This window comes from Physeter macrocephalus, chromosome 7 (assembly GCF_002837175.3).
Source record: "Physeter macrocephalus isolate SW-GA chromosome 7, ASM283717v5, whole genome shotgun sequence".
In the NCBI taxonomy this organism is placed as follows: Eukaryota; Metazoa; Chordata; class Mammalia; order Artiodactyla; family Physeteridae; genus Physeter; species Physeter macrocephalus.
In genome coordinates this window covers 104,170,677-104,189,187 of record NC_041220.1, presented here as the reverse complement: position 1 = coordinate 104,189,187, position 18,511 = coordinate 104,170,677, and positions in this window count along the sequence as shown.

The following is an 18,511-nucleotide window of genomic DNA, read 5'->3' as shown; positions in this document are numbered from 1 at the left end:
GACTCCACAGACTTCCCTGCCACAAGCTCATCCCTTTCCACACAAAGCTCGTGGCCTCAGGCCCTCCTGAGAGGGCCCTGACAATTCAGGGATCTTGGTGTCATCATGTCATCAGGCCACAACCAGCCTCAGAGTGTCTGCCTCTGCAAAAACACACCTGAACAAGCATCAGGAGAAGGAGAACACATCTCCCTACCCTGGTGTGAAGTGTTTGCCGGAAGAAAAATAACAAATGTGTCTGCCATGAGGAGGGAAGCTTCAACTGTACCTGTTAGAACAACACTGGCCATTTTTCAAAGGCACCAAGAGCCCAACACTTGGGTTTTTCAGCAGCTCCTTAGAAATGTGTTTGAAGAGAGATGGCTTCTAAAAGGCAGAGTCTGAAAGCAAGTCTCCAGCCTTTCCAGGAAGGAGAGATTACTTACCAGCCTTTTTCTACAAACTGATGACCCTGTCTTCCTTCTATGAGTTGCCACAAAGAGAGTATGATCTTTGCCTTGCTTCTTGTGATCAAAGTACATAGATGTGTTGGTTGTCATGTAACAAAACCCCACTCAAAATAGCTTCATTTCATGGGGGTTTGGAGATTGTTGGGGTTATTGAAAAATAGCAGCAATGTCTTATGGAAAATAAGGGCAGAGAATGTAACTGGGCCTCATAAGATGCTGAGGTCAATAAAAAGGAAATTTTCAGGATCAAGACCCCTAATCTCTCCATCCCCCTCATTCTGCCACCATATAGTTTGTTGCTGTCAGTTTAATTTTTGTTTTGTTGTTTTACTCTCTGCTTCTTGAGCTATTCATTTGTTTTGTATGTGGCTTACATGTAACTATGAAGCAGGCACCCTAGCCTACACATCCTACCAGTTAAGATATTCCACTGAGTTTTGCTAGAGCCATTGTGACCCATGCAACATTTCTGGATGAAAGAAACTGATGGACCCAATGTTATTTCCCTTGAATAAGGTGTCCTCATCTGTAGAGAAAGGGAGTAAAAAAATGCAAATATGGCTACAGTAATCAACTATGTGAATGGTAGGTAGACTGTTGTCAGAACAGGGTCATGGGCCAGTAGACATCCTAAAGATGTTCACGCAGATCATCATATAACTTCAGAGCAGAAAGGGGATTTAGGAACATATCAGCCACCAATAATGTCTCAAAAACTCACAGTGACCTTGAAAATTGAGTGCCTCTTCCTCATAGGATGAGAAAAATAAGCCTCGAAGAAGTTAACTTGCTCAAGGTTACATTTTGTGGAGCAAGAACCACAAAAATCAAACCCCACCTCCTTTCTCCCAGGACCCTTCGCAGAGAATCAGCTATCTGGATGGGGTTACCAGTGCCCAAGCTCTAGCCCTGAATCTGCAGGTCTAGAATTCTGATTTGCCAATACATGGAGCATAGATCCATCCTTTGGGTAGGCACACACTTATGAGCTCACAGAGATTTATGAAACACAATATGCCTCTCTGCTCATCTACAAGGAGATGTTCCACCATAATTCATTCCAGAATTCGCAAGTAAACTGGATGTATATTGCCTCCTAACAAGAAGTCTTCCGTAGGAAAACAGATTGTCAAATATATAGAATCAAAATAGGGGTATTTCTCATATAATTCAAATATCTCAGCTTATATGGTAGTAGTACCTTGATGTGACCATCTGTATAATTAGGATGGACCTGCCCCTAGGTCCTGGTAGGTTGTATTTTGGGCCTGAGTATCTTCTATTCAGTGTACCTCTTGGAAAGTCATCCTCAATGCTTGTCTCTATGACTCTCCTTTTCCTTAGCTTCTGTACACAAGCCCCTTTCTGATTGGCACATCTTTTTTTTGTTGTTGGCTAGGTCCCTTTAATTATTCCTTGCACCCAGCTGGAATCTAATATATCTTCTCAAAACAATTTTTCATATCTCTCCTCTGACGCATTTGTCTATCCATTTTACAACTTAACTGTCTATCAGAGGGAAGTCCAGAACTTGGGGTGTGCTTCATTCTTGCTGCTTGCACCTAGCACCAATGCCCAGATCTGCATATTTAAAATGCAACTGAAAATTAAAGCCATTACAGAAGCTTTCCAAATGGGCAAATATTTGCTTCAATTATTCTATTTACAATTCCAAAAATATTTCTTCTGTTGAAGTCTGTGTACAAGAAGTGGCTCCAAAACCATTTTTAAGGGAGTTTTGACATCAATGAAACGTTATGCTGGCAGGGCAAGTGAAGTGCTTGATTAATAAAGAGTCTCACTGTTTTCAAACACATATTCCAAGCAGCCTCATTTGAAGAAAACCACAAACGGAGAATGCTTTGCTGCTCACAGTCACAAGGGGGTTGTGTATTTCATTCCCGCTTACACAGTCCGCTTACTTTGGAGCTTGGGTAGGAAAGAAACATGGCCAGCAGAAATAAGGCTACATTCAGTGACCCTACCCTTCCACCCATTGGCCTGATGGGAGAACATTTTTACCCCTCTTTGCTACTGTTTTCTAGTTTTTAACCTTTTAATACTTAATAATTCTCTAAAAGACCATCTTGAGAGAAGAGAGGGGGCTACCTTAGGACCTTATTGTGCTAACAATTGGGGATTCTGAGATTCCTAATTTCAGAATTTCCAGGCAGTGGTGTTGGCATGCTATACAGAAACGTAATTGAGCATGTTCATGCTAATTACTTTGAAGTACTTTCCTCTTTTCCAGGGCTTTACAAAAATACAGCAACTTAAATTAGGTCATTATTTCATATGTCTAAGATTCTACTCAACTACTTAAGGCAGCCATGGAAATGGAGTCCGAAGAATTAATTAAAAATGCGTTCCTCTACTTCCTAATATAGGGAAAAAAAACATTAAGTAAAAAATAAAAAGCTCAAATGAAAGAATATATCAGCAATGTAATTAACAAAAGAGGGACACCAAATGTCATCTTTAAATCCCCATTTCATTCTACTAATATATTTTGGGTGCCAGCATTGTTGCCACAATTGGTAAATAAATGGTGCCATTTATTATCCAATGCATTTCATTTGATCCTCTCAGCAATCATCATGCCTATGAGGCACGAAGATGTTAAGTCACTGATCTGAAGTCACATATCTAGTTAATGGAGAGCAGACCTATGGACACAGATCTAAATCTTCCTACCAATGTCCCTATAGTTCACCATGCTTCCCAGGAACAAGATATAAATTTAGAGATAAATAGCCCACAAATCTGGCTACTATACTTATTTTTGCCTACATTTTAATTTATTCTTACTAAAATATTTACAAGTATAATTTGTACTCTTAGAGAGCAAATGTAAGTGTATGTGCATTTGTATTTAGCTTTTGCTTTTGTGTTCTCCTCTATTAGAGGATAATGAAAAGGACAGAGAAAGTAAAACAAATTCTATTAATGAATTTGTGCAACTACACAGGTTACCTACTGTCTAACTGATGTGGTGTTATAAATCCCAAAATGGATAAGACAGCCTAGTTAAAGACTCACAAGCAAGAGAGAAAAGAAGAACTAAGGTCATTTAGTTCACTTTTCCATGACATTACCCCAGTTCAAGATTTTATCACCTTGTATTGGGTGATGACAATAAAATCTGCTGTTTCCTTACCTTTATTCTATGCCATTCTAATTAATCAGCCTATTCAGGTTGTTTATATTTGCATGATATATCATTTATCTATTGCTCTATAACAAAACCACCTCTAAACTTAATGGCTTGAAAGAACAGCCATTTTATTTATATATAATTCTGAGTCAGGAATTTAAGCAGAACTCAGCAAGAAGTCTCGTCTCTGTTCCATGTTGACTGGGGCTTTAGCTGGGATGGTTCAAATGGCTTGTGCCTGCCTGGGAAATCTGGGTCTCTCTTGAGGTGTCATTTGAAGTAACTTGACTGGGACTGGAAGATCCAAGACAGCTACCTTTACATCTGTAGTTTTCATGCTAGATGTTGGAAGAAATGCCTTGGTTCCCCTTCTCTTAGTCTTTCTTTCTCCCATGGCTTCTTTCTGCAACAAGATAGCCTGGACCACTGTGGTTCTCCCTCCATGCAAAGCTGAAAAATATGTCCTCTTAAGACCTATGCTTAGAAGTCCCAGAACTTCATTTCCATGACCTTATATGGATTAGAGCAAATCCAAGGGCAGATAGATTCAAGTGGTGGGGATGTAGACTCTACATTTTCATAGGAGGAAAAGCATGCATATAAAGGAATGGGAGGAATTATTGGTGGTCATCTTTTTAGCCAACATATAACACAACATATTAGTCTACTCAAATATGTCCAATGGTTCTTTATTGCTTAAATAATAAAACCAAACACCTTTGCCAGGCATTCAAGAAATTCTGCAATAGGGCTTAACTTTCTAGTCATAAATTACTCATGAATTACTTTTTTCCAGTCAAATTCTCAACTAATCAATTTACAGAATTTCCCTATTGCTTTATCTATTCTGTCATTCTCTCATCCCATTTATATATGAATCTCTCTCTCTTTTTATCTCTTATCTATCTATCTATCTATCTATCTAATCTATCATCTGTCTATGTATCTATCAATCTCTCCATCTATTAGGTCTGCTCATCTCTTTGGGGAGGCTCTCTCTCCTACTCTTTATTCTTGGAGTTAATCATTCTCCACTTCAGTGTTGTATCTGTGAACCAGACCCGGCCAATCAGAGTATACCTATCTCCCTGGCCATAGCATTGATTCAAGGATGGTAACATTACTAAAGTAGAACCAATCAAAATCTTCCCTGAGAATTTTGCACAATTTGGAAAAGGGATGATTGTAACCTCTAAGATTACACAGAGAAATAACCAAGAAAGTCTAGAACTTACAGAGTCATCTTTAATGCCACAAAGTTATAGCCTACCTGAGAAGAGAGTCAACACAATGGAAAGCAGGGACAAGAGATGAAGAAAAAGGAAAAGCATTTTTCCTCAGATAGTCTTAATCCTTGAATAAATTTCAGTCATATGAGCCAATCCATCTCCTTTGACTACTTTAGTAAGCTTGTATTTTTTTTTAATCAAAAGAATCCTGACTAACACACCATTTCTCTATGTCCATCTCTATATCTCACAGAACCACAGGACATTGAAATATTTTTCCAGAACCATCTCAGCATCCAGTATCTTGGTTCTTGATCACCTGCCATCCTGCCCATCACATCCAGAGTCAGTTCTGTTTTCCTGGCTTCTGATCTCCTTTATCTCATTTAATACTGATATTCACCTCCCCATTTCTTGACTCTATTCTTTGTGTTTCTCTTTGACTGTCATGTTGACTCTTTGACAGCTTTTCTAATTCCAAACAACCTATCAGGTCTAGTGCATCAGCCCAAAATACTGGAATCTTCTAACTTAATCCAATCACCCTCCTCTATTTGCCTTTTCACCCTTGATTTTCCCACTCTCAGCCAAACTCTACAAATTTGATATCTCCTTACAAATTTTATACATTTTCAATTCTCTTCTCAAATCCTCTTCTTATTTTATGTCTCAGTAACTCTATGCTAATAGCTTTTCTACACCTTGATACATTGCATGCCTTTCCTAAGAAAAATATAAATTATCAAAACTTACACAAGAAGATTTAGAAAGCCTAAAGTGCCCAATAACCATGAAATAAGAGCCAGAAGCATAAAACAAATTACTTTCCAAAAGGCTCTGATTTCACATAGTTTTATGTCCCCTGGCTCTTAAGTTAAAGTTACAGCTTATTTGTAGAACATTTAAACTGGTTCAGAGACTACAAAGAGGAGCACTGCTAAATTTATTCAGCTAAACCAGAATAAGAATGCTATGAAAACATAACAAAGTGAGGCTATAATTAAAGAGGAAAATAATGGAAGTATAGATACTCTCACCTACGAGTGTGATGCAAAATCCTTTATAAAATTCCAGCAAATTTAGCCCACAGTGTGGCAAAAGAATAATACAACATTGTCAGGTATTTATTTGGCAATATGTCATGACCATTCCGGAGAACAACTTTTAGTAAACTAGGAATAAAAAGATGCTTCCTTAATGTTGATATAATTTACCCCAACCAATAGAGGCATTTCTCTTAAAATCAAACAGGAGACAAGCCACAATATGCCATTATTATGTGTATTAGCTTTTGATAATCTATACAAGAGAACTTAAGTGGTTTTCACACATTTTGACTCTAAACTCTGAGACTTTTATATGATTTTCAACGCTCAGAACTGCATATCCTTGGTTTTCAACTAGTCAGCATCCTTCCTTCCTTCTAATAGCAACATTTCAAGTATTATCTGGGAAATTATCTCTTACCTATTAAATGCAATCTTGATGGGCCTATTAATCAAGACATTCTGCTCTCTTCCTAGCCAGGAGATGGGCATGCAACCACCCAACTGGACTTCACTATCTCTCTCTCTCTTTCTCTCTCCCCTGCTCCCCCAAATTCTGTGGAATTTGGATCTTTAATGGGATGACCAAGTGTACTAAATAGTTCAAACTGACTCACCCTGAAGGGTGTGGTCGCAGTAGACTGTGCTTTAATTCTTAGAGTTTTCTCATTTCTGTCCTTTCTAAGGTCTCATTTTACTGTGTCCTTTCAGTCTATGAGTCATCTTCAAATTCTTCAAATGCTTTAAATAAATATCTTTTTAAAAGACATTTTGCTAAAGTGAGCCAGTTCCTACCTTGTCACTTGCAAAGAACCTTAGGTGGCACATCTGTACTTCCAATTAACTAAAGCTAGAACTCTGGACTCCTGTTCCTTTCCTTAACCACATAATCAGTCAGTTGTCATATCCTGTGGGGTTTACTTGTATTGTATTCTTGGTCTTCATTTCCTTACCTCTCTCCTTTCTGCTACTGCTTATTTCAAGTCAACATCACTTCCCTCATGAACTATTACAGTGACCTTCTAAACTGTGACCTTACCTGTAGTCTCTTCCCATCTAATCCATTCCCTCAACAGTTGTCACATTACTATTGTACTAAGAATATCCTTGATGATGTGACTATTCTGTCCCATATCCTTAAAGGACTCCACATTTCAAACACAATGAAGTTCAAAATCCAAAAGACAACCTGACAATGCCAAACCTACACATCTAATCTCAACTCTCCCTTCTTTTCTTTCTGACATGTTACTCAAGTAAAATGAAATCGTTTGTTGTCTCTTCAACATAATATGCATTATTGCCCTTCAACCTAGCCAAAATGTCTTTTTCTCTTCCCATATCTTACAATCGTTATGCAACCAAATCTTATTAATATTTAGAGACCAACCGTGATCACCACTTTCTTCTGAAAGCCTCCCAGAGAACTGAAAATCTCATCTGTTACTTCTGCATACCCCACCACTTCACCTCTACCTAACTTGGCATACTTGGCACTTTCTACCTATGTTTTATTTAAATATGAACATATTTTACCTTTCCTTCTAGACATAAACAAGCCATGTGTCCTGTTTTTCAGGACAACTAGGATAGGAAAAGTGGATGGTTAAGTAGGAATGGAAAGCAAGAGCCAGACCAAGATATTTCCTAAACTCAGACCATTAAACTTGGGAAGATAGATAGGGTGTGGCCACTGAGAATATTTCTGAGAAGGCCCTGTATGTATGAAGACTTCTTTGAGCTTATAATTCCATCTGTGAATTGTGTGGTCACAGCCCAATGACCAATGTGGTCAGCTGAAAGCATGCCCATGGCCTCACATGTATAACGGACTGCCAAGAATGAATGATAGCAGCACCACTGTTAAAAGAAACTAAATACAAAATGCTCATCATTCTTTAGACTTATACCTCTAAGCCTTCTTTGTTTACTTAGTGAATGACATATCTCAAAGCTCCAAAATACCCTAATGCCAATGATCATAGAGGAGAGTAGATTAGGCACAGGAGACCTCAGGCTTTAGAATCAAACAAGTACTGATATCACTACTGGCCCAGTATGTACTTGTTATATGACTTACCAATCTTTTTCTTTAACCATGAAATGGGTATAAAAATACTAACGAAGATATGCCATTCTGAGGATCAAATGAGATCATGCATGTCTGAATATCTACCACAGTGCTAAGCAATTTTTTGTGTTCATGTCGATAGTTGTCTTACTACTATATATGTATTTATTTCAACTTAAAAAAAGAATACTGTGAAGTGAACACTTACAAAGCTGTATCCATTAGAGATGGGTACTGTTGTAAAGTAGGCTAAATAATTGTCCCAAAGTTTTAATATCTGGAACCTTTAAATGTTACCTTATATGGAAAAAGCACCTTTGCAGATGTGATTAATTAAGGATTTTTGAGATGGAGAGATTATCCTAATTATCTGTGTAGGCTCTAAATGTGATCACAAATGTCTTTAGAAGAGGGAGACAGAGAGATGTGACACACAGAAGAGGAAAAGGCAATGTGATCATAAAAACAGAAACTGAAGAGATGGAGACACAAGCCAAGGAATGGAGCCATGAGGAGTTAAAAGAGATAAGGAACACATTCTCCCCTAGTGCATGTGGGGGAAATGCCGCTCCACTGGAACCATGATTTGGGCTCAGTGATATGGATTTCATACTTCTGACCTCTAGAACTGTGAAAGTATACATTTCTATTGTTTTAAGCCATCAAGTTTGTGGTAATTTGTTACAGCAGCCACACACACAAAAAAAAGACTAATACAGATGTCAACAAAAAAGTGGGCCATTACTGTAAAAAATACCTAAAAAATGTGGAATTGGCTTTGGAACTGGAAATGGGTAGATGCAGTAAGAAGCCTGAGATGTATGACAGAAAAAACCTAGGACCTAGGGTGTATAAACATACTATTGGTAGAAATATGAAAAGTAAACCACTGATAATAAGACAATGAGGAATACGTTATTGGAAACTGGACAAAGGCACTCGTTACATGGAACAAAAAACTCCATAACATTACGCTCTACTGCTGTGTGAAAAGCAAAACTTGTAAATAATGAACAGAAGAATGTGGATATTCAGCTGAGGAGATTTCCAAGCAACATATTGAAGGTGTTGCCTGGTTTCTTCCTGCTGCTTATTGTGAAATGCAAGAGAAAAAAAAAAGATAATTTGAGGGGGAAACTGATAAGCCAAAAAAAAAAAAGAGAGAGAGAGAGGATTTGACAATTTGTGACATTCTCAGCCTATTCATATTACAAAAGATGTCAGAAAAGCATGCTCTGAAGAGAAAGACAGCTTGCAGCAGGATAGTACACTGAAGATAAAAGCTATAAGGAAGCAGAGGAATGTCATAAAAAAAAACACTGAGACTAAAGGATTAAATCGAAGGATTTAACCCTGGACAGAATTTTTTTAAGTTAGAAGATGCATGAGAATTAGTAAATTTGTCAGTGGTAAGGACAACAAAGTGAATTATTACACATCTGATGATCTGTGTTTTCTTTGTGAAATGAGGGGAAAGGGCTATGGGGAACATTATCTACTAAAAGCAAAAAGATAGGTGACCGTATAGAAAACTCTAGAAATGAGGTCAAAGTTAATTAGCTTTATTGAAATAATGGTGATAATGAAGATGACACAGATAAAAAGACCAATAAATACCAATAACTGCAGGTAATTGTTTATTGTGCATTTACCATGCACAAGACACAAAACTGAGAATTTTGGTAGTTATTATGGCATAGACTTATCACATTAGCCCTAGGAAATGGATCCCACTATTAATTTTAATTTGTATTACATTTTATATTATAAATATAACAATACTTCACAAGTAACATCATATATTATGTGTAACATAATAAAAGTGAATATATAGACATATTATAGAATATATAATTAATGTAATATAATTTTGTTTATTTTTAATTTGTTATTGTTATTTTATAGATGAGCAAACAGGCTCCGAGAGTTTAGATACATTGACCAAGTACATATAACCGTAGGTGGCAGTCCATGGAATCAAATCATTGTCTGTCTATTCCAAAGTCTGTTTTCCTAACCATTGTATAATTTTACTTTACCATCTTAAAACGTTTTCTCAAAAAACCCTCACATAAGTCTGCATAACTTTCCATTAGTATTACTTATCTTCTCAAATCAACACCATTTGTTCATGCCCTTATTTCTCCATGAAAAGTGCTCTTCACGCCATCGTGTAATCCTCCATTGCCAACTCCAGCAGTCACTTATAAGTCTTCACCTTACTTGACATTTGGTGCTCTCCTTTCCATGCACCTCTTCACTCCACTGCCTGCAATGACACCACACTTCCTTTTGGCAGAGCCAGGTATACCACTTCTTGATAAGTCCAGTCTTCAGGGTGCACTGAAAGGAATATTGGCCTGGAAGACTCCAGAGCTGGTCCTCATTCTCATTCCATCACTGAGTCACTGAGCAGCCTTGGGTACTCTCTTCATTTCCTCTATGCCTCCATTTGCTCCCTTCCAAATAAGGAAGATGATCCACAGAGTCTAAATCAGCTCCCACAGTCTATAATTTCAAGTTTATAAAAAGGACATTGAGAAGAAAAAATCTTGGCTGTCTGCCTCAGAGAAAAAAATAATTAAGATATCACTTTGCAAAAGGAGTAAGTGAATTTCAACAGCATCGTGCTTGTCTCTGCCTGGACTTGGCTCCCTCTCCAGCCCTGGGTTCCCTTTTGGACACTATAAATTATCCAAGGACATAGGCTAATTGACAGAGCTGAGAGGAGAGGGACACAAATAGTCCCAGGCTTAGAGAGTGAGACCTTTGTGGGGAGGTTAATAGAACTGGAACAGCTCAGTCTTGAAGAAGGGTCACTGAAGAGAGCCATCATTCTGCCGACACATTCATAAAAGATATTGTTAGAAGGGCAGGGATCAATCTTTTTATTAATCAACAAAGGCAGAATGAGAATTAACAAGCTGTAAGCTGCAATGTGGAATATTGAAGTTAAATATGAGGGAAAATGTTAGACCCCTGGGAGCTGTTAGGCAATGGAACAGACCACTAAGAGAAGCCATGAAGTCACTCTAGCTGGGACATTCAAGGCAGAGAGCAGATATACATCTGTCAGCGGGAAAGAAATTCCAGGGGGAAAGTGAGGGGCTGGACTCTAAAAAACCTCAGTGACTTCAGAGTAACCAGACCTCAACTTTAATAGCACAATCAAAGGTTCGGTGTGAATGTGGAAGGGGCTGAGAGTAGTGGTGGTAGGTGGAGATAAACACAGAGCCAGGATGGTATAATCATTGAGACAATGGTTTCTGGAGTTTTCATGAACTGGGTTCAAACCTTAACTCTGCTACCTAATAACTTACACAGTTTCCTTCTGGGTACAATTTCCTTCCTTGGCTATAAAATGGGGATCATGATGACCATTCTGTAAACGCTGTTATAAAGATTAAATAAGGTCATGTCTATGAATCACTTAGCATAGCCTCTGGAACATGGAAAGTACTAAGCAAATTATATTTATCATGAATCAGAGGCTCTCTAGGACAGGAAGTGAGGCAGAGGGAAAGCTCCAGTCCCTAGTTTACTTTAGTGACTGGTCCTTGGCCTATGAGGAATACAGGGGCTGAGTGTCCAGAACTGATGGTGTTCAACATCTGATTGTATCTCCGCTGCAGAGGGCATCAGTATTGGGAGGAAGACATTTTTAGATTTAATGGGGCCACATGTGGGAAATACAGAATACTTTTCCTAATAGCTTGTGAGTAAGGGAGTACCAGGAACCAGAACCTAGAAAAGGAGTTTGGTAGCATCCAAAGGGTAGGGAGTGCTGCCTGTATCAGATGTTGCTGGTCTCCTGTAACATAGCCCTTAGCCCACCACTGAGTTCACCCACAGTGATGAACAGTTCTACATGAGCCTACGTTCACAGTACTCCAAAGTCCCACTTCTAATGCCAATATTGCCACTTTCTGCCTTAGCAAAGGGCCTTTGCTGAAGCTGTGGTATCAATGAACTTGTGAAATTGCAACCCAGAAAATTTGATTTGTTGATGCCCCCGTGGAAACCCTCAAACAACACAGGTTAAAGCCAATGGATAAATTACCCCAGACTCCTGTCCTTTGGGCAGGAATTCTGGGATGCATTGACTCTTCAGAAGTCCCCATAGAACCAAGCCCCCCTCCCCCTGCTTACAGCAGAAGCACCCTTCTTATCAGATTTTCTTCCTGCTCTCAGTCTCCCCACATCCTCTTTCCAACTCCCTGGGATTACTTCCCAAATAAACTAATTGCACTCAAATCCTTGGACCAGGTTCTGCCTTAAGGGGACCCAAAAGAAGGCAGTGTCTGCAAGGGACAAAAATTCAAAAGATCAGAAACTAGAGGGAGCCTTCAACAGAGAAATTTTGTATAGTAAGACAATACATGATGAATACTCTAGAAGAAGTATGTGTCCTCAACCTTTAGTCTCGAACATATGTTGCCATCTATTTGTTTTTTAATTAAGCATTGTCCCCCTCTGAGAAGCCTCTATCCTACTTATGCAGTTGAAAGCAAAAATTTAAAAAATTCCAATGCCTTCCACCCTTCTCTCATCCTACGTCTCTCATGGCCCACATTCAATCTTGGTCCTTTAATCAATATTTTTCAAGTTCAATCTACTGAGGCATCTATCTACCTTCAAAGATTTACAGATTATTTTGAACTTAGAATTAGTCATGGAATTGCTCTCTGCTGTATCTGTATATATGTATTACCTTACTAAGGAATAGGAATGGAGGACGTAGACACACCCAGCAGGCTATAACTTTCATTGTAATGGCTAGACTTGTGTGTGATGGTTACTCCTTACTGCAAAGAAGGCAGGAAATTTAGTATTTCCTTCTTCTAGAATGGAGACAATCAAGCAAAAAGGAATAAATAATGAACACATAGGTAGTGGAAAAGATTGTCTATAATTTTTCTTATCAGATGAAAATTTCAATCCCAGGATTTTGCAGAGATCCAGGGAACTACTGGATTTTACTCAAGGAAATTGTCACCTGTTAGAGATAATTTAAAACTCCCAAAAATATATGGGGGTAGAAATAATCATCATCATTTTTTTTCTTAAATTATGCTGGTACTAGGGGTAGTGTGGTATCTGCCCTCATGTATCTACCAGTGTATTAGAAACACAGGGAGCTTGCCTTCTATTAGGAACACACAGATCTTTGCAGTACAGTGTGGAAAGTACAACATGTGTGGTGTGCATACAACATTGCAGGAGCAGGGAATTGGGGAGTGGGACCTAACACAGTTCTCTTGATGGCATTCAGAGAAGCTTTCTTGGGAAAGCTGCACAGGGGCTTAACAGGTAAGTCTGGGTTACAGATTTTTTGTTTCTTTTACTTTGCATGAAAAGCAACCTTTGGAGTTATAATCAGGAAAGCAAGGTGATCTGACTTACCCTTTAAAAAGGGCAGTCTACAGGGCACAGTTCAAGATGGTAGCATAGGGGGATCCTGAACTCACCTCCCATGAACACACCAAATCTACAGCCATATATGAATCAATTAGTTCTGAAAAAAATCTGAAAACCAGCTGAACAGCTCCTCTATAACAAAGGATAAAAGGACCACATTGAAATGGGTAGGAGAGGCAGAGACACAGTCTCACAAAAAGCCACAAACCTAGTGCCATGACCCACAAATGGGAGTGATCTCACTAATATGGAATTTCTCCCTAAGGAGTGAGGGGTTCATGGCCCACATCAGGTGCCCCAACCTTTGGGACCTACACCAGAGAGATGAGGTCCGAAAATGTCTGGCTTTGAAAACCACCAGGGCTTACATCTAGGAGACCCAAAAGGCTGTGGGGAATGGAAAGTGAGCTCTTGAAGGGCTTGTACACAGATCCACTCAACCAAGGATCCAGCACAAAAGCAGCCATTTGGAAAGTGTTTAAACCATTTCTGAAGGAGATTTATTAGCTAATCTTAAAGCATCTCCCAAGGGCACAGAGGTCTGTTGGGATTTTCTCCAAGGACAGAGGCACTAGTGGATGTCATTTTCACACTCTCATTCCACTGGCTAGTGCCAATGGTGGCAGGCACCATTTCTGCTTTCCCTTTACCTTGCTAGCATCGTTGGGCTTGCCCTGCCCTGATGCTCTTCCATGGTCCCACTATAGCCAGCATACTTTTCCCAGTCCCAGGTTCCACTGAGGTCCTACTGAAGTTGGAGTGTTTGCCCCATCCACATGCCCTCCCATGGCCTCACTGTAGTCAATGCAGTCAATGGGTTTGCCCTGACCACACATTCTCACACGGGGCTCCCCTTGCGGCCAGTGGGCTTGACCCATCATATGTTTCCCCATGGTCCTGCTGAAGGCAGTGGGCTGGCGCTGGCCCTAGGATCCCATGCAACCCCACTAAAGCCAGCAGTTATGTGCAATCCACACAGGGTATTCGCCTTGAGCTACTGGCTCTGGTGGCCTTGGGAGACTGTATTTCTGGGTCTCAAAGGACTGAAACAATCAGAGAAACAGTTCTTAGGCTACCACGCCCAGGACACAACATAACAGACTGACACATACCCCATTCTTCTTATGAAAAGGACCTATTTACTTGCCATGGAGCTTCAGTCTGAGGGGCAGATTTCAGGTTTACCAGAAATCTAGAGACCACAAAGATGCTTTCAGGGAATTAAGGCCAACTTTGCACTCTACTTTGGCATCACTACAGCCCACCAGTACCTTACAAGAAAGAAGCTTATACACTTGTCTGGAGCCCCAATTTTTGCAACTGTTGCCAAGAGGACACCTCCAAACTGCCTGGTCTGGAGACCAGAAAGGGTTACAACATTAGTCCCACAAGATGTATATATCTGCATACTTTAAAAGCTGCTGCCTGAGGGCCTGGCTTCCAATCAGCCTGAAATTAAGTGCTGACTGAGATGTCTCCCTTTGGAACACTGACAGGGCTTGGCACAACATTGACAGCTGGGACTTATCAAGAATAAATCAGGCTGCTTAGATAATCACAAAGGTTTGAGACACAAAAAAGAGCTAGGGAAAGATTGAACAATAAGTTTTATCACCTATATACAGCCACTCTTTCAAGACTGGGAAGCGTAGCTGTTTCACCTAATATATAGAAACAGAGACAAGCTAAATGAGGAAACAGAAGAACCTGTTCCAAAGGAAAGAACAAGATATAACCTCAGGAGTGAGCCTTAATGAAATGGAGATAAGTAATTTACCTGACAAAGAGTTCAAAATAATGGTCATAAAGATGCTTATTGAACTCGGAAGAAGAATGGATGAACACAGTGAGAACTTCGACAAAGAAATTTAAAAATACAAGGGCTTCCCTGATGGCGCAGTGGTTGAGAGTCCGCCTGCCGATGCAGGGGACACGAGTTCGTGCCCCGGTCCGGGAAGATCCCACATGTCGCGGAGCGGCTGGGCCCGTGAGCCATGGCTGCTGAGCCTGTGCGTCCAGAGCCTGTGCTCCGCAACGGGAGAGGCCACAACAGTGAGAGGCCCACGTACCGCAAAAAAAAAAAAAACAAGAAAGTATCAAGCAGAAGTCACAGAGCTGAAGAATACAATAACTGAACCGAAAACAATCTAGAGGGGTTCAACATTAGACTAGGTGAATCAGAAAAACAGATCAGTGTCCTAGAAGACAGGAAAATGGAATTCACTCAAAGAGAGCCGCAAATAAATAAATGAGTTTTAAAAATTAAAAAAAAATTAAGAAAATTAATTTTTAAAAATAGAGATAGCTTAAGGGACCTATGCAACAACATTAAGCATACTAACATTTGCATTATAGGAGTCCTAGAAAAAGAAGAGAAAGAGCAAGTGAAGAAAACTTATTTGAAGATGTGATGGCTTAAAACTTCCCTAACTTGGGGAAGGAAACTGACATCTAGGTTCAGGAATCACAGAGAGTTCCAAACAAGATAAACCCAAAGAGATCCACACCAAAACACATTATAAGTAAAATGTCAAAAGTTAAAGTTAAAGAGATGATCTTAAAAGCAGCAAGAAAATAATCAACTAATTCCATACAGGTGGCCCCCATAAGACTATCAGCAAATTTTTCAGCAGAAACTTTTCAGGCCAGAGGAACATATTCAAAGTGCTGAAAGTAAAACAAAACAAAACAAAAAACAAACAAACAAACAAACAAAAAACCCTTCCAACCAAGAATACTCTACCCAGCAAGGTTATTATTCAGAATTGAAGGAAAGATAAATAGTTTTCCAGATAAGCAAAAGCTAAAGGGGTTCATCACCACTAAACTAGCCTTATATGAAATATTAAAGGAACTTCTTTTAGCTAAAAAGAAAAGGCAATAACTAGTAATAATAAAAAAAAGTAAAAACCTCACTTGTAAAGACAAATATATAGTAATGGTAGTAAAACTATTTACAAAGCTAGTATAAAAGTTAAAAGACAAAAGTAGTAAAATTAACTATAACCACAATAATTAGTTATGAGATATACAAATTAAAAGATGCAAAATATGACATCAAAAAAACATAAAATGTGTGTGGGGGGAGTAAAAATGTAGTTTTTAGAATGTACTCAAACCTAACTTGCTAGTATCTTTAAAAAGACTGGTGTATCTATATGCTGTTATATGTGAATCTCATTATAATCACAAAGCAAAAACATATAGTATATACACAAACAAAATGAGGAAGGAATCATAATACTAAAGAAAGTCATCAAACCACAAGGAAAGAAAGCCAGCAAAAAACAGAGAGGATCTACACGAAGAGCCAAAAAACAAGTAACAAGATAGTAATAAGTACATAACTATCAATAATTACTGTAATGTAAATGGACTAAATTCTCCATTCAAAAGACATAGCGTGGCTAATGGATAAAAAATAAAGACTCATCTATATATTGCCTGCAAAAGACTAACTTCAGTTCTAAAGACACACACAGACTGAAAATGAAGGGATGGAAAAAGGGTTTTCATGCAAATGGAAACCAAATGAAAGCAGGAACAACTATATTATATCAGACAAAATACACTTTAAAACAAAGACTGTAATAAAATACAAAGAAATATTAATGATCAATCATTATTATTGGATAATTGTTGGATCAATCCAACAAGAAGATACAACACTTGCAAATATACATGCACTCTACATAGGAGCACCTAAATATATAAAGCAAATATTAACAGACCAGAAGGGAGAAATTGACAGCAATAAAATAATATTAGGGGACTTTAATACCCTACTTACAGAAGTGAACATATCATTCAGATCAATAAGGAAACATCAGCCATAAACAACATATTACACCAGATGGACTTACTGGGTAGATAAAGAATATTTCATCCAAAAGCAGAAGAAGGCACACTTTTTCAAGTTCACATGGAACATTCTCCAGAATAGACCATATATTAGACCACAAAACAAGCCACAATAAATTTAAGAAGATTGAAGTCATATCAAGCATCTTTTCTTTTTACCACAATGGCATAAAACTAGACATCAATTACAAGAGAAAAACTGAAAAAATCACAAATGCATGGAGAGTAAACAGCATGCTATGAACAACAAATAGGTCAACAAAAGAATCAAAGGGAAAATTAAAAATATATATATCTCAAGGCAAATAAAAATGGAAATACAATATTCCAAAATGGGATGCAGTGAAAGCAGTTCTATGAGGGAAGTTCATAGTGATACCAGACTACCTCAAGAAACAAGAAAAATCTCAAATGAACAATCTAACTTTACACTTAAGGGAACTGTAAAAAGAATAAAAAACAAAGCCTAAAGTTAGAACAAAGGAAATAATAAAGAACAGAAATAATAAAGATTAGTGTGGAAATAAGAGAAATAGATAATTTTTAAAAACAGTGGAAAAGATAAATGAAACTAAGAGCTGGTTCTTTAAAAAGATAAACAAAATGGGCAAACCTTTAGCTACATTCATCAAGAAAAAAAGAGAAGGCTCAAATAAAAAACGTTAGAAATGAAAAAGTAGTTACAACTGTTACCACAGAAATACAAAGGATTATAAGAAACTACTATAAACAATTATAAGCCAACAAATCGGACAACTTAGAAGAAATGTATAAAACACTAGAAATATACAATCTTCCAAGACTGAATTGTAAAGAAATACAAAATCTGAATAGACTAATTACTAATAAGGAGATGAAACCAGTAATCAAAAAAAAAAAAACCTCCCAACAAACAAAAGTCCAGGGTTAGATGGCTTCACTGGTGAATTATACCAAACATTCAAAGAAGATTTAATAACTACACTTTTCAAACTCTTCCAAAAAATTGAAGAAGATGGAGCACTTCTGAACTCATTTCGTGAGGCCAGTATTACCCTGATACCCAAAGCAGATAAGGACACCACACACACACACACACACAAAATTACAGGTCAATATTCTTGATGAACATAGATGCAAATATCCTCAACAAAATATTAGCAAACAAAATTCAACAATACATTGAAAGGATCATACAACATAATCAAGTGGGATTTATTTATTTATTCCAGGGATGCAAGCTTGGTTCACTATCGGTAAATCAATCAACATTATACACCACATTTGCAACATAAAGGATAAAA